This window comes from Pinus tabuliformis, chromosome 2_2 (genome assembly GCF_031772625.1).
Source record: "Pinus tabuliformis cultivar Carrire ecotype Pingquan chromosome 2_2, CPIR1, whole genome shotgun sequence".
Classification (NCBI taxonomy): Eukaryota; Viridiplantae; Streptophyta; class Pinopsida; order Pinales; family Pinaceae; genus Pinus; species Pinus tabuliformis.
In genome coordinates this window covers 395447162-395462233 of record NC_142300.1, presented here as the reverse complement: position 1 = coordinate 395462233, position 15072 = coordinate 395447162, and positions in this window count along the sequence as shown.

Here is a 15072-nt window from a genome sequence, read left to right as displayed (position 1 = left end):
GTCAACAAAGAGTCAGTGGGGTGGTCCCCTCCCCCCAAGCTCCATCCTTGATTACTCCTCCATCCCCATTGGGGTGAGTTGGGTTATGTTTATTTGGGTAGTATGTTTCTGCTTTAATTTCCCCCCTCCCCTACATGTTTCGATATTTCCCTCACCTCCCCCTAGATTTCTCCATGGCCTCTTATCTTGTGTTCCTAGTTACCCCTTTATGTTCGATCTTTCTCTGGCTTCTCTCCTCTTCCACCTCAGTCTCTCAAGCTTCCCTCCTGCTCTACCCTTCTCTTCTCCTATTTCATCGTCTACCCTTCTCTCTACATGGCCAGATGATGCCTATTTGGACAAGCTTTCTAAGGTAGGATGGGGCATTCTAGTCCCACATACTTACAAGAATTCAATCCCCCCACTCTTCGAGGCACCCGTGCACAATTTGTTGCCAAAGAAACTATGGAAAGGTATAGAAATATCAACCCTAAGGATATCCAAAGAGTTATATCTAATATGTAAGAACAGGTAAGACAATTGCAGAGGTAGATTCCTAACATGCACATGGACGAGGAAACAAAAGACTAGATCCCAGACATTTGGAATTCCACCGGAGCTAGAACCTTCTCCTACATGCAAATTGTTAACCTATATTGGCATATCAAGACTCTAATGGGAAGAGTCCTTAGAGATGGGGTTGATACTCAACAAGAAATCATCATCTGCATGGTATATCTAATGGAGAAAGTGGACAAAATCAATAGGAAAATCACACTTCTAACCAAAAGAATGACAAACATGCATCCCTCCACATCATACTCAGATGGAGAGCCTCAACCACCATGCCCAGAGGACACCCCTACAAAATGAAAGGCTAAAAGGCACCTCTTCACACAAAAAACATAATTTGCATTAGATTTGTCATGTTTCCCAGGTTATTTTATGTTCTCTATGTAGCACTACTTGCAATTTTGTTCAATCAATTCCTCAGATCATAAATTGTATGAATAATTTCAAAATTGTGTGTCTATGTTATTGGTCTAGTTTCCCAAGTGGAAAACCAATAGAGACAAACACTAATGTAAGCCCATGTTTTTTATAGTAATATAAATACTATTATTTTTTTGAACACAAAAGAGTAATGTATATATATTAATCCACGCTCGTTCATGACTAAAAATGGGAGATTTACATTTTTAATACATTGTCATTGATGGGCTTCCTAAACTGTCAAGGAAAATTGTTATAACAAGCCCAATTTTCCTTCAAAATTACAAAATACAACTGAGTGGATATTAATGTACTACTGTAGACTTTACAGTGTTGTGATAGTAACTAAATGCATTTAAAACTAGACATTCAAACAAACATTGAGGCAAAATAATCATCTGGTTCAGCTAGACGGTTGAGATCAATTCCTGTGCTTTATTCTATTGGTTGGGCGTCTTGCATAACAATCTGAATTTGGAGCTCATCAATCTTTATTCTAAGTGCATCGAATTCGTCTTCGAGCTACCGAATTTTCTTTCTCTTCTCTACATTTTGCGCCTGCATTTTCGCATGCCTCAATCCTCTATTGTAGGAGATGCTTTCGCAATTCGGACATCCCAGCTCTCAATTCAATGTGTTCCATTTCACAAATTCCACAGGCAGGAGGGGAGTAAGAGTTCAATGGAGGGATTTTTCCCATTTATGTTCAGCTCGACCCGCTACCCCGCCTGTGCGTGAGCAGCAGCATCCCTAGGAGCCAGCACCCATGACACTTGACATATTAAGACAGTTGACGCATTGAGACACCTTCCCCCTTACTTAACACTTGACGCAGTGAGACAATTGATAAAATGGGAATTACCAGAATTACATGTGAGTGACTCTCACCAGACTAGGGGTTATGCCTTCTCCCAACCACCAAGACCATCCAATGGACACTTGAACGCTACCAAAAAAACCTATCACCTACAACCAACTGGACTGGGCCAGACGCCTTCACCATGCAAAGATTCGAACAGTTATTCCACTTTTTATAGACTGAGCTGAACAGGAGCCTTGAGTGATGCTGAGAGGCGGCCTACTTTCCTCTAGGATTCCAATGAATTTTCATGATTTCCCTATTATTTGAAACGACATTCACCTCACACATTTGAACCTTCAAGCAAGTGAACCATTCGATCTTAACTAGGAGGAGTAAATGTGGCTCGCTCTCTGAGGGGTTTCACATAGAGTTTGCTTTATTTTTCAGGTAATGGACCCAGATACAAGGAACTAACTAAGCCGTTCCCACACCTAACCCATCTGCCATGTCAAGTGGTTTCGCATGCCCAAAATTATAACTAAGTTGTTCCCACACCTAACCCATCTGCCATGTCAAGTGGTTTCGCATGCCCAAAATTATAGCCTCGTTTAAAGGGGTGATGGAGGATAGAAATCAATTGATGCTAGATGGGAGGAGGTAGGGAGGACACATATAGGAGGCGGGGAGGGAGGGTGAGAAGGAGGCATGGAGAGAAGTTCAGGGGGAGGTCAGGGGGAGGTTGAGGTGGAGGGTGATGTGGATGCGGGGGGGAGAGGAAGGTGAGGGGGAGGCTGATGAGAAGGCAGGGGTTCGCACCCAAAGAGAGGGAGGGTGAGACCATCGAATTTATATAATCCCTGTTCATCATGCTAAGAGACTTTAGGATGAGTACCTTGGAGGAGCATAATTTTATCATAGAATTTGAGACTTGAATTCGTAAACATTAAGAGATGGGTAAAAAACCTTTAATTTCATTGACCATGCTATGACCTTCTGTCATTTTGCAAGCCTTGTTGGCTTGTGTATCCACTTCCTTATTTAGACCTCTTACAATATGAAAAAATTGCAATTTCTCAAAGGGAGGGAGCATGCCAAGGGCTCTTTTGAGAATCTGATTGAACTTGTTATTATGGGTTGAAGAACTGGAGTTCATGTGCTTTATGACCAAGAATGAATCACCCAAAATTTTCATTTCCTTAATTCCTTTTTGATGAGCTAAAATGAGGCCAAGATATAATCCATAGGCTTCTGCTTGGTTGTTGGTCTTCTGTCCCAAGCCCCAAGCATAACAATCAACAATTATTCCTTTGGGATTAATGAGAATCCCTCCCCCTCCTGCCACACCAGGATTTCTTTTTGAGGCACCATCAAATTGGAGAATACATGAATTAGATTTTTGTTTCCATTCATCAAGCTTATCACGGGTCAAACAGAGGATCCAAGGAGGGCATAGGGATAGATTTTCTTTGGAGACCATGATTTTATTGGCTTGTTGGCCAATAAAACCCCTTTTCTGAATATTTTCGATAGTGAGAATTATTTTATGGGGGAGCAGCCAACAGAAGAAGTTTACTTTGGGCATTGCATTTGACTTCCATATTTTTCTCCATATTTTGGACTTTGGGGGAATTTGGGCATTGAAAAGCATATGGGAGTAGCCTTCCTTAACTGAATATGAGGAGTTCTTCCACCCCCACCTATCCTCAATTGATTGTGCAAGGGGGGCACATCCCATGAGTTTCTTAGTTAGAATATCTTGAATAGAGATTAAATGCACTAGGATATTATCCAGATTCCAACCTGCCCAAAGGCCCTGTCGGTCCCAATTGGGTATTTGGTCTAAGTGGATGACCCTGGACAACAGAAAATTCTCCCTGAGAGGGGAGATAGAGGGATGCATACCTAAGGGAGGGAGGCCCGGGATCAAGTCTGACCAGATGTTGATCGAACTACCCTTCCCCAGAATTTTTCAGAGATTACTTATAATGAGAGTCAAAGATGACTGGATGAGTTTCAAGATAGGAGAACCTTGTGTTGTTTTAATGTGTTCCTCCATGTTTTTGTGTTGATGGAAGTATTTTTCTCTCATTACCTGCACCCGCCAAAGATCTAGCTTCGTTTTCAGCAACCAAAAAAGCTTGGCCCCCATGGCCAGATTGGTCAGAGAGGGGTTACGGATACCAAATCCCCCATTTTGTTGAGGTACTCTGATAGTATTGAAGTTTAACAGGTGGAATTTTTTGTTATCCTGCTTTCCTCCCTCCCATAGAAACTTCCTGATATATATGCCAAGTTGGTGCAAAACATATTTCGGTGCCTGAAGCACTGAGAATTGATACAAAGGAATGGTTGATAACACCGATTTCACTAAGATAGTCATGCCTGCATTGTTTAACCAGATTCCTCCCCAGTTCACTATTTTGGTTTTGATTTTATGAAGGACTCGCTACCAAGCATAGGGAGCAACACACCTTAGGAAGATTGGAACTCCCAGGTAAGTGAAGTTCTTCCAATCCCAAACAATCCTGAATCCCAGAATTTCTTCGGTCTTTTTTTCTTTCTGAGGAGAGATGTTCCAATTGTAGGTATGCCTTTTTTTGTCATTTGTGGCTCCTGTAGATGCACTGAGAAACTTGTCCAAATTTATTAGCATTTGGAAATCACCACAAAGGCACCACCTAACAGAATAGTGTCATCCGAAAACTTCCCGTGGTTAATACTTTTGATCCCCTCTTTAATGATGCCTGGCAGATTGCAGGTTTCACAGTCATGCTCCAATCTTCTACTTAGTGAATCCGCCATTATTGTGTATAGAAATGGGGAGAGGGGGCAACCTTGCCTCGAGCCCCTAAAAGCTTTGAAAAAACCCGCCACATGGCCATTAACTAGAGGATCTATCCAAGGAGAAGAGATGCAAAGAGATATTCACTTGGTAAAATTTGCGTCAAACGCCAATTTCTTTAGAACTTTCAATAGGAAGCTATCCCTAGCCCTATCAAAGGCATTTTCCATATCCAGATTGATTACCATGCCTTGGTCCCATGTTTTCCAACTTGAGTCTATAGCTTCTTAAAGTAGTATTATGTTGTCAAAGATTTGCCTACCCGGCACAAATCCCCCTTGGTTGATTGAGACCAAATGAGGCAAGAAATTTTTTAGTCTAGAGGCAATGAGCTTCGAGATGACCTTATAAGAGACATTTTAGAGAGAGATGCGCCGAAATCTTGAGGAGGAGGGGTTTGAATCCTTTTTTATTTATGCTAAGAAGGTGTTGATTCCTCCCCCAATCATGAATCTCTTGAAAGCATAACCGATCATACGACACAAGCCTTTACTTATCAAATCCTAGAAGTGCTGATAGAAGCTAGCAGAGAAACCATCCTTACTCTGGGATTTGTCAGGATGGAAGGAGAACAAGACCATTCTAATCTCTTCAGTTGTCGGAAGGCTGGTCAAGGCGTTATTCATTTCTGCAGTAACCATGGTGGGGACTTTCTCCAAGAGGAATTCCTCACTTTCTTAATCAATCTAAAGGTCATCATGGTAAAGATTTTGGAAATGATCCCCAACGACGTTCTTAATGTCCTCGAATTCAGTGATTGTTTTCCCCCCATGTTGTATCTGAGTATGTTGTTTTTGCTTTCCATGAACATTGCCTATTTGTGGAAAAACTTTGTGTTCCCCTGTATAAATCCAAGTGTTTCTAGATTTTAACCTCTAGTATTCTTCTTCTCTTCTAAGGAGGGTGTGGAAAGCTTTGAAAGTTTCACCTTTTTTTTTTAATTCCATCTGAGTGATCGGGGCAGTCTCAATTTGCCCTTGAATAGATGCTAGACGATGTTTTGTATCCTTTGTTTCATATTGCCTTTCAATTTTATTCTCCTTGAGCCATTTCTTTATATCACCTTTTATCCGTTTGATTTTGGATTCCTGGATAGTGATTGGGCTACCCTCCACCCAACCCAACCAAGAAAGAGAGACTAGATCAGAGAACCCTAAAGAGTCCATCCAGAGGGGAGAGAACCTAAAAGGGATAGGCCCAAGATTAAGGGAGGGTGAGAGGAGGAGACGAATAGGGCGATGGTCTAAGCCGCGCCAAGGAAGGATAAAATATTTCAGACACAAATTCAAAGCAAGGAGACTATCAGAAGCAAGGAAACGGTCAAGCCTAGCATCTATATGGCCCAGATCAAAGCACTTATTATTCCATGTATGAAGGAATTTAGAAGGTTTGACATCAAAAAGATTTAGATTGAGAATTAAATCCTCCAAGTTTTCCTGTGAGGCATCCCGAGCAATGGAGACCCCTTGTTTCTCATTTTGGCCCATAAAGGTATTGAAGTCCCCTCCCAGGATACAATTGTGTCCATAATCAGAGTTTTGAAACTTCGTCAAGGACTTCCACTACTCGTTTTTCTCTCTAAAATGAATAGGCATATATACATTGACTATAGTAAAATTTAGTTGCAACTCTAAAATTTTAAAGGTAGTTGCTATCCAATGGGTTGTTTTTATAGAGCTTACCAGTTGCATTTGTGTTGGATTCCACATCGTACAAAGGCCTCCTTAAGAACCTCTCGAGCTTTCTACTATCATACTACTTTTCCCCCAAATTATGGAGTGAATGGAGGAGATTTATATATCACCTAACTTCGTCTCATGGAGGAGGGTGACTACTGGTCTCTCCTTCTGGATTAGTAGATTTCACTTCCATTATTATTTTTCCCGAACACAATCCCCTACAATTGTAGGCCTGATAATATTCATTATTTACTCTTTGGGGAGGGTAACCCTTTCGCAGATCCTACTATGCTTCCTTTTTTTCCTCCTTTTGCCCCCAATTCTACTAACTGTTGAGGGATGGTGTGCTGAAACTCTAGCTCTTTATATTTTATGTTTGTTCCAGTCCTATCTCTTTGTTAGATTTTCATCTTGATCTTCTTTCCTTTTTGTCCATATCCCTAACCTTTGTGCCTTCTGATTTCTCGTCTATTGAACTCACTATTATTGTTGGTCCCGTAAGTTCTTTGGAAGATAAGAACTCTTCTTCATATTCCTCTTATCTATGGCATCTTATGAGTTACTTGATGTTGCTTGGCTTGGGGGGATTTCTTTCTGATTTTTTTTGGGCCGAAGAGAGCTTAGCAACCTCAAGACCGCTCAAACCGGTATCTCTTGCGAAAAGATAAGGTTCGCCATCATCTTGGGTAGATGCCAGGGCCGCATACAAATTGACATCTTCACCAACTCCGCCCAGAGGGCCCCAAGGGAGAGTTAGGCCTGTTTTGGCTCGGGACCACATTCTAGGGAGAAGCCTTAGCATTTGCAGAGGGCACATTATGTTGCTTTGGGTTTCCCTTTTTCCGTTTAACTTGCTTTGATTGCTCATTCGCGTCTCCTTGTTGATTCTCTGATGTGTCTTGGTGCTTTGGGCATCTTTTGGCAAAATGCCCATATTCATGGTAGAGTTTTCATTTGAAGGGCAATTGGTCGTAGTCCACTTCTTGAACATGCACCCAGCTATCCATACAGAGATTGACAGTTGATGGGAGGTATTTTTCTAGATCGACTTCCACACAAATCCTCACATAAGAAAAGAGACCATCCTTAGGCTCTGCACAGTCAATATACTTCCCTAGAGAGTTCCCAATCAAACAGAAGGTTGCAGCCTTCCAGCAATGAATATGGAGATAGGGGAGCTTCACCCAGACAGGGTCAAAGGAAGGAACATCACTTTCAGGGTTGAAGATGGGACTCCACCTATCTAGATAGATACCCTAGGCTCCCATGAAATAGGGACCACTCCTAAAAACTAAGTCACGATCCGGCTTGTTCTCAAAGTAGAAAGTGTAGAAGCCCTTACCACAGAATGACGAGATGACCTCTCCCTTGATGAGCGACTTCCATTTCTTCTCGATCCAAGACCGAACCGAGCACGGAGAGGGCCAGAGGCCCTTGAACTGCCCTATAAGGTCGCGATCTGTGAACTATATGGCACAAAAGCGAGCTTGAGGGGCCCTAATCTCAATATTTGGAATCTCCTCCGCCATTTTCACAAAATGAGAAGGGCCACGCTTCTGGAACTTGGGCACAACAACAACCAAGGAGTTAAAGGTCGTGATTTCTTCAACCAGGGAGACATCCTAGGGCGGCGCAACCATCAGGGTTATCCAGCCAAAGCCAACAAAAACACCAAGCCTGGGAGGGACAGAGAGTAAGAGGGAAACATAATAGGGGGTAAGAGGAGGAGGCCATGGGCGCGTAACAAGAAAGGGCGCATGCAGCTTCCACCAATCCCTTAAGAAAACCAGGATCCAATTAATGAACATGCCAATAATACTATGATTTTACCAAAAATACATTGAAATTCATGGGTTAAAACATGTGAAAACCTCATCATGAAATCTAAATGGTTTCACAAGAGTAATAGTGGTTTTCGTTCTTCCTACAAATGGAGCGAAACAATTTTGATTGGTCTTCACACGTGGAAGGTGATATTAATTTTTCACCATTACTTTTGAACATTGAAAATCGTGCAAGTGGTGGTCCAAAATCAAACCTCCATCATTCGTCTCAGTTGTGAGGACACTCATTAACAAGACAAGTCTTTGGGTTGATTTTTTGACATCCCCTCATAAACACGAGATTGTTGTCATTATTCTAAGGAAAGAATAATGAAAATTAGAAATATATTATATATACACTCTATTAGTAATATTATTGGTTAATAGAATGCTAAAAATAAAGTATAACAGTGTTAACCTCATTACATTATAGTGTTAGTAATAAAAAAGTAAATGTTTATGGTGAAATAAAAATTTAATGAGAGATTACTTGTTTTTCTAAATTTATATTGCATGATCCATAATAAATTTTAAATTAAAACCATGTTGTATAAAATAAGTGGTTTTAGGCACCCAACAAAGGTGGATTAAAAAAAGTGAATCATGGGGTGAAACAAAATTTCACTGGCTGTGTGCTTATAGGGTAGTATCACATTTTCAACCACAAGATCTGGTAGATTTTAGAATAGAATGGAAACAAAATTTCAGTGGCCGCGTGCTCATAAGGTAGTATCACATTTTCAACCACAAGATCTGGTAGATTTTAGAATAGAATGGGAATGACTTCTTCATAAGGTAGTATCACATTTTCAACCACAAGATCTGGTAGATTTTAGAATAAAATGGGAACGACTTCTTTCAGTACTATCACCACCCATTCGATGAGTTCCCATAGGAGGATACATAACATCACTGATATGTGGCACACATTTTTATGTTATTTTTGTTTTCAATTACATAGATGGACATGATCTGAACACTAACAGATGACAATATACAGCTCAATTGTTTATTAAATACTTAAATGATGATGTTATGATATTTTTTTTTGTATACATGGATTTCACTGATATTATCTATTGCAATCACTGATATGCTTCTCATAGTATCTCCAGTTTGAAATTTCACTACTCTTTTAATGAAAATTATGATTTTTCCTAAATATCTATATATATCTATAAATAATGATATTTAAAGTAATTATCATGTAATATAATGGAAACATTTTTTCTTGAATATCTATATATAATGATATATAAATAATGATATTTAAAGTAATTATCATATAATGGAAATTATGCCAATTTTTGTGCAATTTTATTAATTATAATGGAAATGATTTTTCTTGAATATCTATATATAATGATATTTAAAGTAATTAGCGGATGAAGGTTCGAACACTCGGAACAGAGGATTGGATACGGCGCTGCGAGGAAAAGCACAGAACGAGGATTTAGACCAATAGGGGATTGCTGGTAACCATGGAAGGGCGAGGATGGGGGAGTTCTACTCCCTCCTACAACCATGTAGTGGCAAACAGAAACAAGGAAGCGAGTTCGAATCGCTTCAAAAAACCAATGGGGGCAGGAACGGAGAGGATCAGCATAGAAAAGCTAGAAAACATCAGTTCTCATGAGCAGGAAAAGAATCATGAGGAAGTTAGAGGAGAGAAGAGAACAGAAGGCAGCAGTCAGAAAGCTGAGAACAGGAGTGTGACAGGACTCTGCAAACCCAGGTCAGCCATTAAACCCTGGGTTGTTTTAAATAATCCGGCGCTACAGGAGCACAGGGATCACATGGCGGCATACGCAATTATATGTAAATTTATGGGAATATGGCCAACGGATAAGGCTTTGCAGGTGTGGATAAGAAACCAATGGAAACCTAAGGGGGAAACAACCCTCCACCTTGGGTCCAAGGGTTTCTTCACAGTGGTTTTCACAAACATAGAGGACAAAGATAGAGTATTTGAAGGAGGGTCATACTTCTATGTTGTGGTTGGCCTCTACATGCAAACATGGGTGATGAATTTTGTCCCAGAACGAGAAACATTCACATCAGTACCGGTATGGATACGACTCTACTCCCTACCTTTAGATTACTAGATGCCTAAATCTTTAAACGCCATAGGCAATAAATTAGGTCATTTTTTAAAAATATCAGAGGCGACTCTACGAGGAAAATACACCTCCTTTGCTCGCATATGTGTAGAAATGGACCTATCAAGTGCACTTCCAGATGAAATCATTCTAGAAGTTTATGATGAAGAATGGGTACAGGGAATGGACTATGAACATGTCCCATTCAGATGCCGCAAATGTCATGAGCACGGGCACCTCATTAGAGATTGCCCTTTAAACAAACTGGAGGACAATATGAAAACCAACAAAGGCAAAGACCCCGAAGGCTTTACCAAGACGAGAGGCAAAGGGAAAGGAGGAAAAAAGTACCAAAGGAAAACTAGCGAGGATAAACACCCAAGTCATAACAGTTTCAAGATTTTAGAAGAAGAAGATGGGAACAATGCGATGAACCAAGCATCGGAGGATAATCCTGCAGAGAAGGAAAAAGATGCTAGCATGGAGGATGTACCTAAGAATAGCAAACTAAAGGAAGATATGCTAAACATCATGGAACTTGGCAGGGACCATGAGATGACCCCAAGTGAAGTTGGAACAGAGGACCACGAACTACAGGAGATTCTTGAGAGGGAGAATCTCGATCTAGAAAAGTTCTTGGAGCAGGGAACCACCAAAGGGGTTGATTCTCTACCACAAGAGGAGTTTGACAGAGTACAACAGCTCTTCCTCTGGAGATCTCAAGCAAAGGGTTCTGGAATCAAAAGAAACCATGACAACCAGGAAAATAGAGGGGTTAAAACGATGGAGGCAACATCAGGACACTCTTCCAAGAACCCAAGCAGGAAAAGAGGAAGGAAAAGACAGAATGAGCTGCTGACAGAGTGTGGGACACTCATGATTAACTCAAGTAAGATGAAAGATCTTACTAGTTACTCATTTACAAATCTTTCATAATGAAGCTCACAACCTGGAACATTAGGGGTCTAGGAAGCAAAAGGAAACAAAGAAATCTTAGCAATAGAATAAAAGAAGAAAAACCAGACATGGTGTTTATCTAGGAGACAAAATGTTCAATAGATAAAATCAGAGAGATACATAGCAAATGGCTCATTAAGTATGAGTATCTAGAAGTTAAAGTAGACAACACAGCAGGCGGGATTCTCACTCTCTGGAATCCCCAGAAACTTGGAATCCTGGATGCTGAGGCATCCAGGAACTACCTTTCAATGGTGATCCAACCTTTGGGTGATAAGGAAATATATATGATCACAAATGTCTATGGTCCTCAAAAACTAGAAGACAAACTCAGGCTTCTCACCTCACTGGAGGAGTTGAGAGGGAGACATCCTGTTATGCCCTGGATTCTGGGAGGGGATTTTAATATGATCAGATCTCTTACAAAAAAAAGGTGGGACCAGAACACTAGGTAGAGACTCCATTGCCTTCCAGAACTTCCTAATCGACATGAGGCTAGTGGACACGAAGACAATAAATGGTACTTTCACATGGAACAATAAGAGGGGAGGGGCTTCTCAAGTTGCCTCTAAACTAGATAGATTTATAATCTCGGAGGACCTCTTTCTCACTGGCCCTGACTTGACTGCATCAATCCTTCCTTTTGGAGGCTCAGATCACTGGCCTATCCAACTTGAAGCTTCTTTTATAGGTACTCCGAGGAACAGACCTTTCAGGTTTGAAAATGTTTGGCTCACTCACCCTGACTTCATCAGTAATATTGGTAAATGGTGGGTGGAAGATTTGCCCGTTCAAGGCACTAATATGTTTCTCCTACAACAAAGACTGAAACACATCAAACTCAGGCTTAAAGAATGGAACAAAAAGGAGTTTGGCAATATTTTCAAAGCTAAAAGAGAGGTTGAACAGAAACTACAAGGAATCAATCAGATCCTTATCACAGATGGCTTTACCGAGGAAAGAAAAATGCAAGCTGACACTCTTCAACAGGAATGGGATGACAGATGCCAGCAAGAGGAGATCTTCTGGAGGCAAAAATCGAGAGTGCAATGGCTTAAAGAAGGGGACCAAAACACCAAGTTTTTTCACAAGTCAACCATGGATCACAGGGCACATAACAGGATTTCAAAACTCAGAGACACTCAAGGGAAAGAGCTCAGCACCCACAAAGAAATGGAATGTGCTCTGGTACAACATTTCCAAAGCATAGCAGAGGAGCCTCTCGTAGATAGATCACAATTTATCAACAAATTCACAAAGTATATTCCAAAGCTTGTAACCAGGGAAGACAATTACAATCTTAACAGGCCAGTGGCTGAAGTTATTAAAGAAATGCAAAATGGGAAAGCTCCAGGACCAGATGGGTTCAATGTTGACTTCTTCAAAGCATGCTGGGAAATAGTCAAACAAGATATCCTTGAAGTTGTGGAGGACTCGAGAAGATCCAAAACCGTTTTAAGGGCGCTTAATACTTCTTTCATAGCTTTGATTCCAAAGGAGGAAAAAGCTATGACACCAGATAGATTTAGACCCATAGCTTTATGCAATGTGGTGTACAAAATTATTTCCAAAGTAATTGCAAACAGACTCAAGCCCCTACTTCCAATGCTTGTGTCTGAGGAGCAAACTGGTTATGTGGAAGGAAGGCAGATTCTAAACAACATAATTCAAGCTCACAAGGTGGTTCATTCTCTTAAGAGCAATAAGCAAGCGGGGATGATCATACAACTTGACCTAGCGAAAGCTTATGACAAGCTCAACTGGTCGTACATAAGGGAAGTACTAATAGCATACGACTTCGACCACAACTGGATAAGATGGATAATGGCCCTGGTTACTACAGCTAATTTTTCAATCCTGCTTAATGGCTCTCCATCCAGAACCTTTAGGCCTTCGAGAGGCCTCCAACAAGGAGATCCGCTCTCCCCCTTCCTCTTTATTCTCATGATGGAAGGATTAGGCAGAGCCATTAAATCCGCCAACATAGAAGGAAGAATCTAGGGTCTCAAACTCACCCCGAATGGGGATGCCTAGACTCATCAACAATTTGTGGATGACACTATGCTGTAGGGTACACCCACAATCAAGGAAGCTAAAACGTTCAAACAAATCCTGAACGACTTTGCTATGGACGCTGGCACAAAGGTAAGCCTCACCAAATCAAAAATTTTCTTTTTTAATACTGACATTGCTATTCAGAGAAACCTCTCCAGAATTCTCGGCTTTCCAATAGATCAGTTACCATCCAAATATCTGGGAATACCTCTCACTGGTAAACCTCTGAGCAAGGAAGTTTGGGAGCCAGTGACTAATAGACTGCAGGACAAAATTAGGAAATGGACAAGCAAGTCTTTGAATTTCGCTGGATGACTAGTGCTTACAAAGGTTGTCCTGCAAACTATTCCCACCTTCATGTTTTCAGCGCTTCCTGCTCCTAAAGGAGTCTTGCAACTCATCAGAAATATTCAAAGAGAATTTCTTTGGGGCAAAGGGGAAGAAAAAAAGAAATGGGCTTTGGTAGCTTGGGATAAGCTCTGTAAACCTAAGAACCATGGGGGTCTGGCACTTCGTGACCATGAAACCCTTAGCAAAGTCTTGGGGGGGAAACTTTGGTGGAGATGCCTAAAGGAGTCGGCAACCCCATGGGCCAAGCTCTGGAAACAGAAGTATGCAAACAATTGGCAAGAAAGGGATCATATTCGGATGTCTGGGCACATCAAAGGCTCCCACATTTGGAATAGTGCTTGGGAGAATAGATCCATGGTTCAGAAACACAGTTTCTGGGAGATAAGAGATGGAGACCTAGCATGGTTTTGGGAGGATAACTAGTAGCAGGAACCTAACCTGTGTAGAGAAGAATTAGCCAATCTTAAGGATGACACTGACAATAAAGGTTTACTCAGGGTAAGTGATTTCTGGGATCAAACAAGATACAAGGATAAATGGAGAACATGGAAGAACCTGGGATACAGTGAAGAAACCCCTTTGAAAGCCCAAGCAGAAGCTTTTGCAGTGATCTTGGAACAAAGAAAGATATTAACATCTACATTGTCTGACCAACTAAGATGGGGAAGAAACAATGAAGGCAACTTCAACCTCAAAGAAGCCAAAAGAATTGCCATTGGGCTTGACTTTCCAAACCCTGATAAGATATGGAAGGACCTATGGCAAAACTCGCACTGGATGAAAATTAAACTATTCATGTGGTTGGTGCATCATAAAAAGATTCTTACTTGGGAGAATCTTCGAAAAAGAGGTCTAGTTGGTCCATCTAGATGCCAGTTGTGTGGTCTACAAGAAGAAACGATGGATCACCTACTCAACCTCTGCCCATTCACCTCTACCTTGTGGAATTGGGTAGCCTCAATCTTCAGGCAAACTGACAGGAACGCATCCAGCATCACTAGCACTTTAAAGAATTAGCGGAAAGATTTCTCAGAAAATGAAACAGTCAACAAAGCATGGACTCTAATTCCAGGTTTTTTGATCTGGGATGTCTGGAAAGAACGCAATAACAAGATTTTCAAGAACAGAATTGGCTTGACACAGAGCATCATAGATCAGATTATAAGATAGCTCAAAGAAATTGTAAGTACCTGTCTTAAGCAACCCCCCGAAAACCCTCCTCTAAACCAGGATGCACATATACTTTTGCAATTGGGTCTCCAGTTGCCGATCCCCCAGGGCATAAGCAAGAACACAAGCTATACAACAACGGGTAAGGATTTCTGGCAACCTCCTCCACATGGTTTTCTGAAATTCAATATAGATGGAGCCTCTAAAGGAAACCCTGGAGTGGCTGGTTATGGCAGAGTCATAAGAGATTAGCAGGGATACATACGAATCATCTTTCACAATCATTTCGGAAATGCCATTAACAATATGGCAGAACTCATGG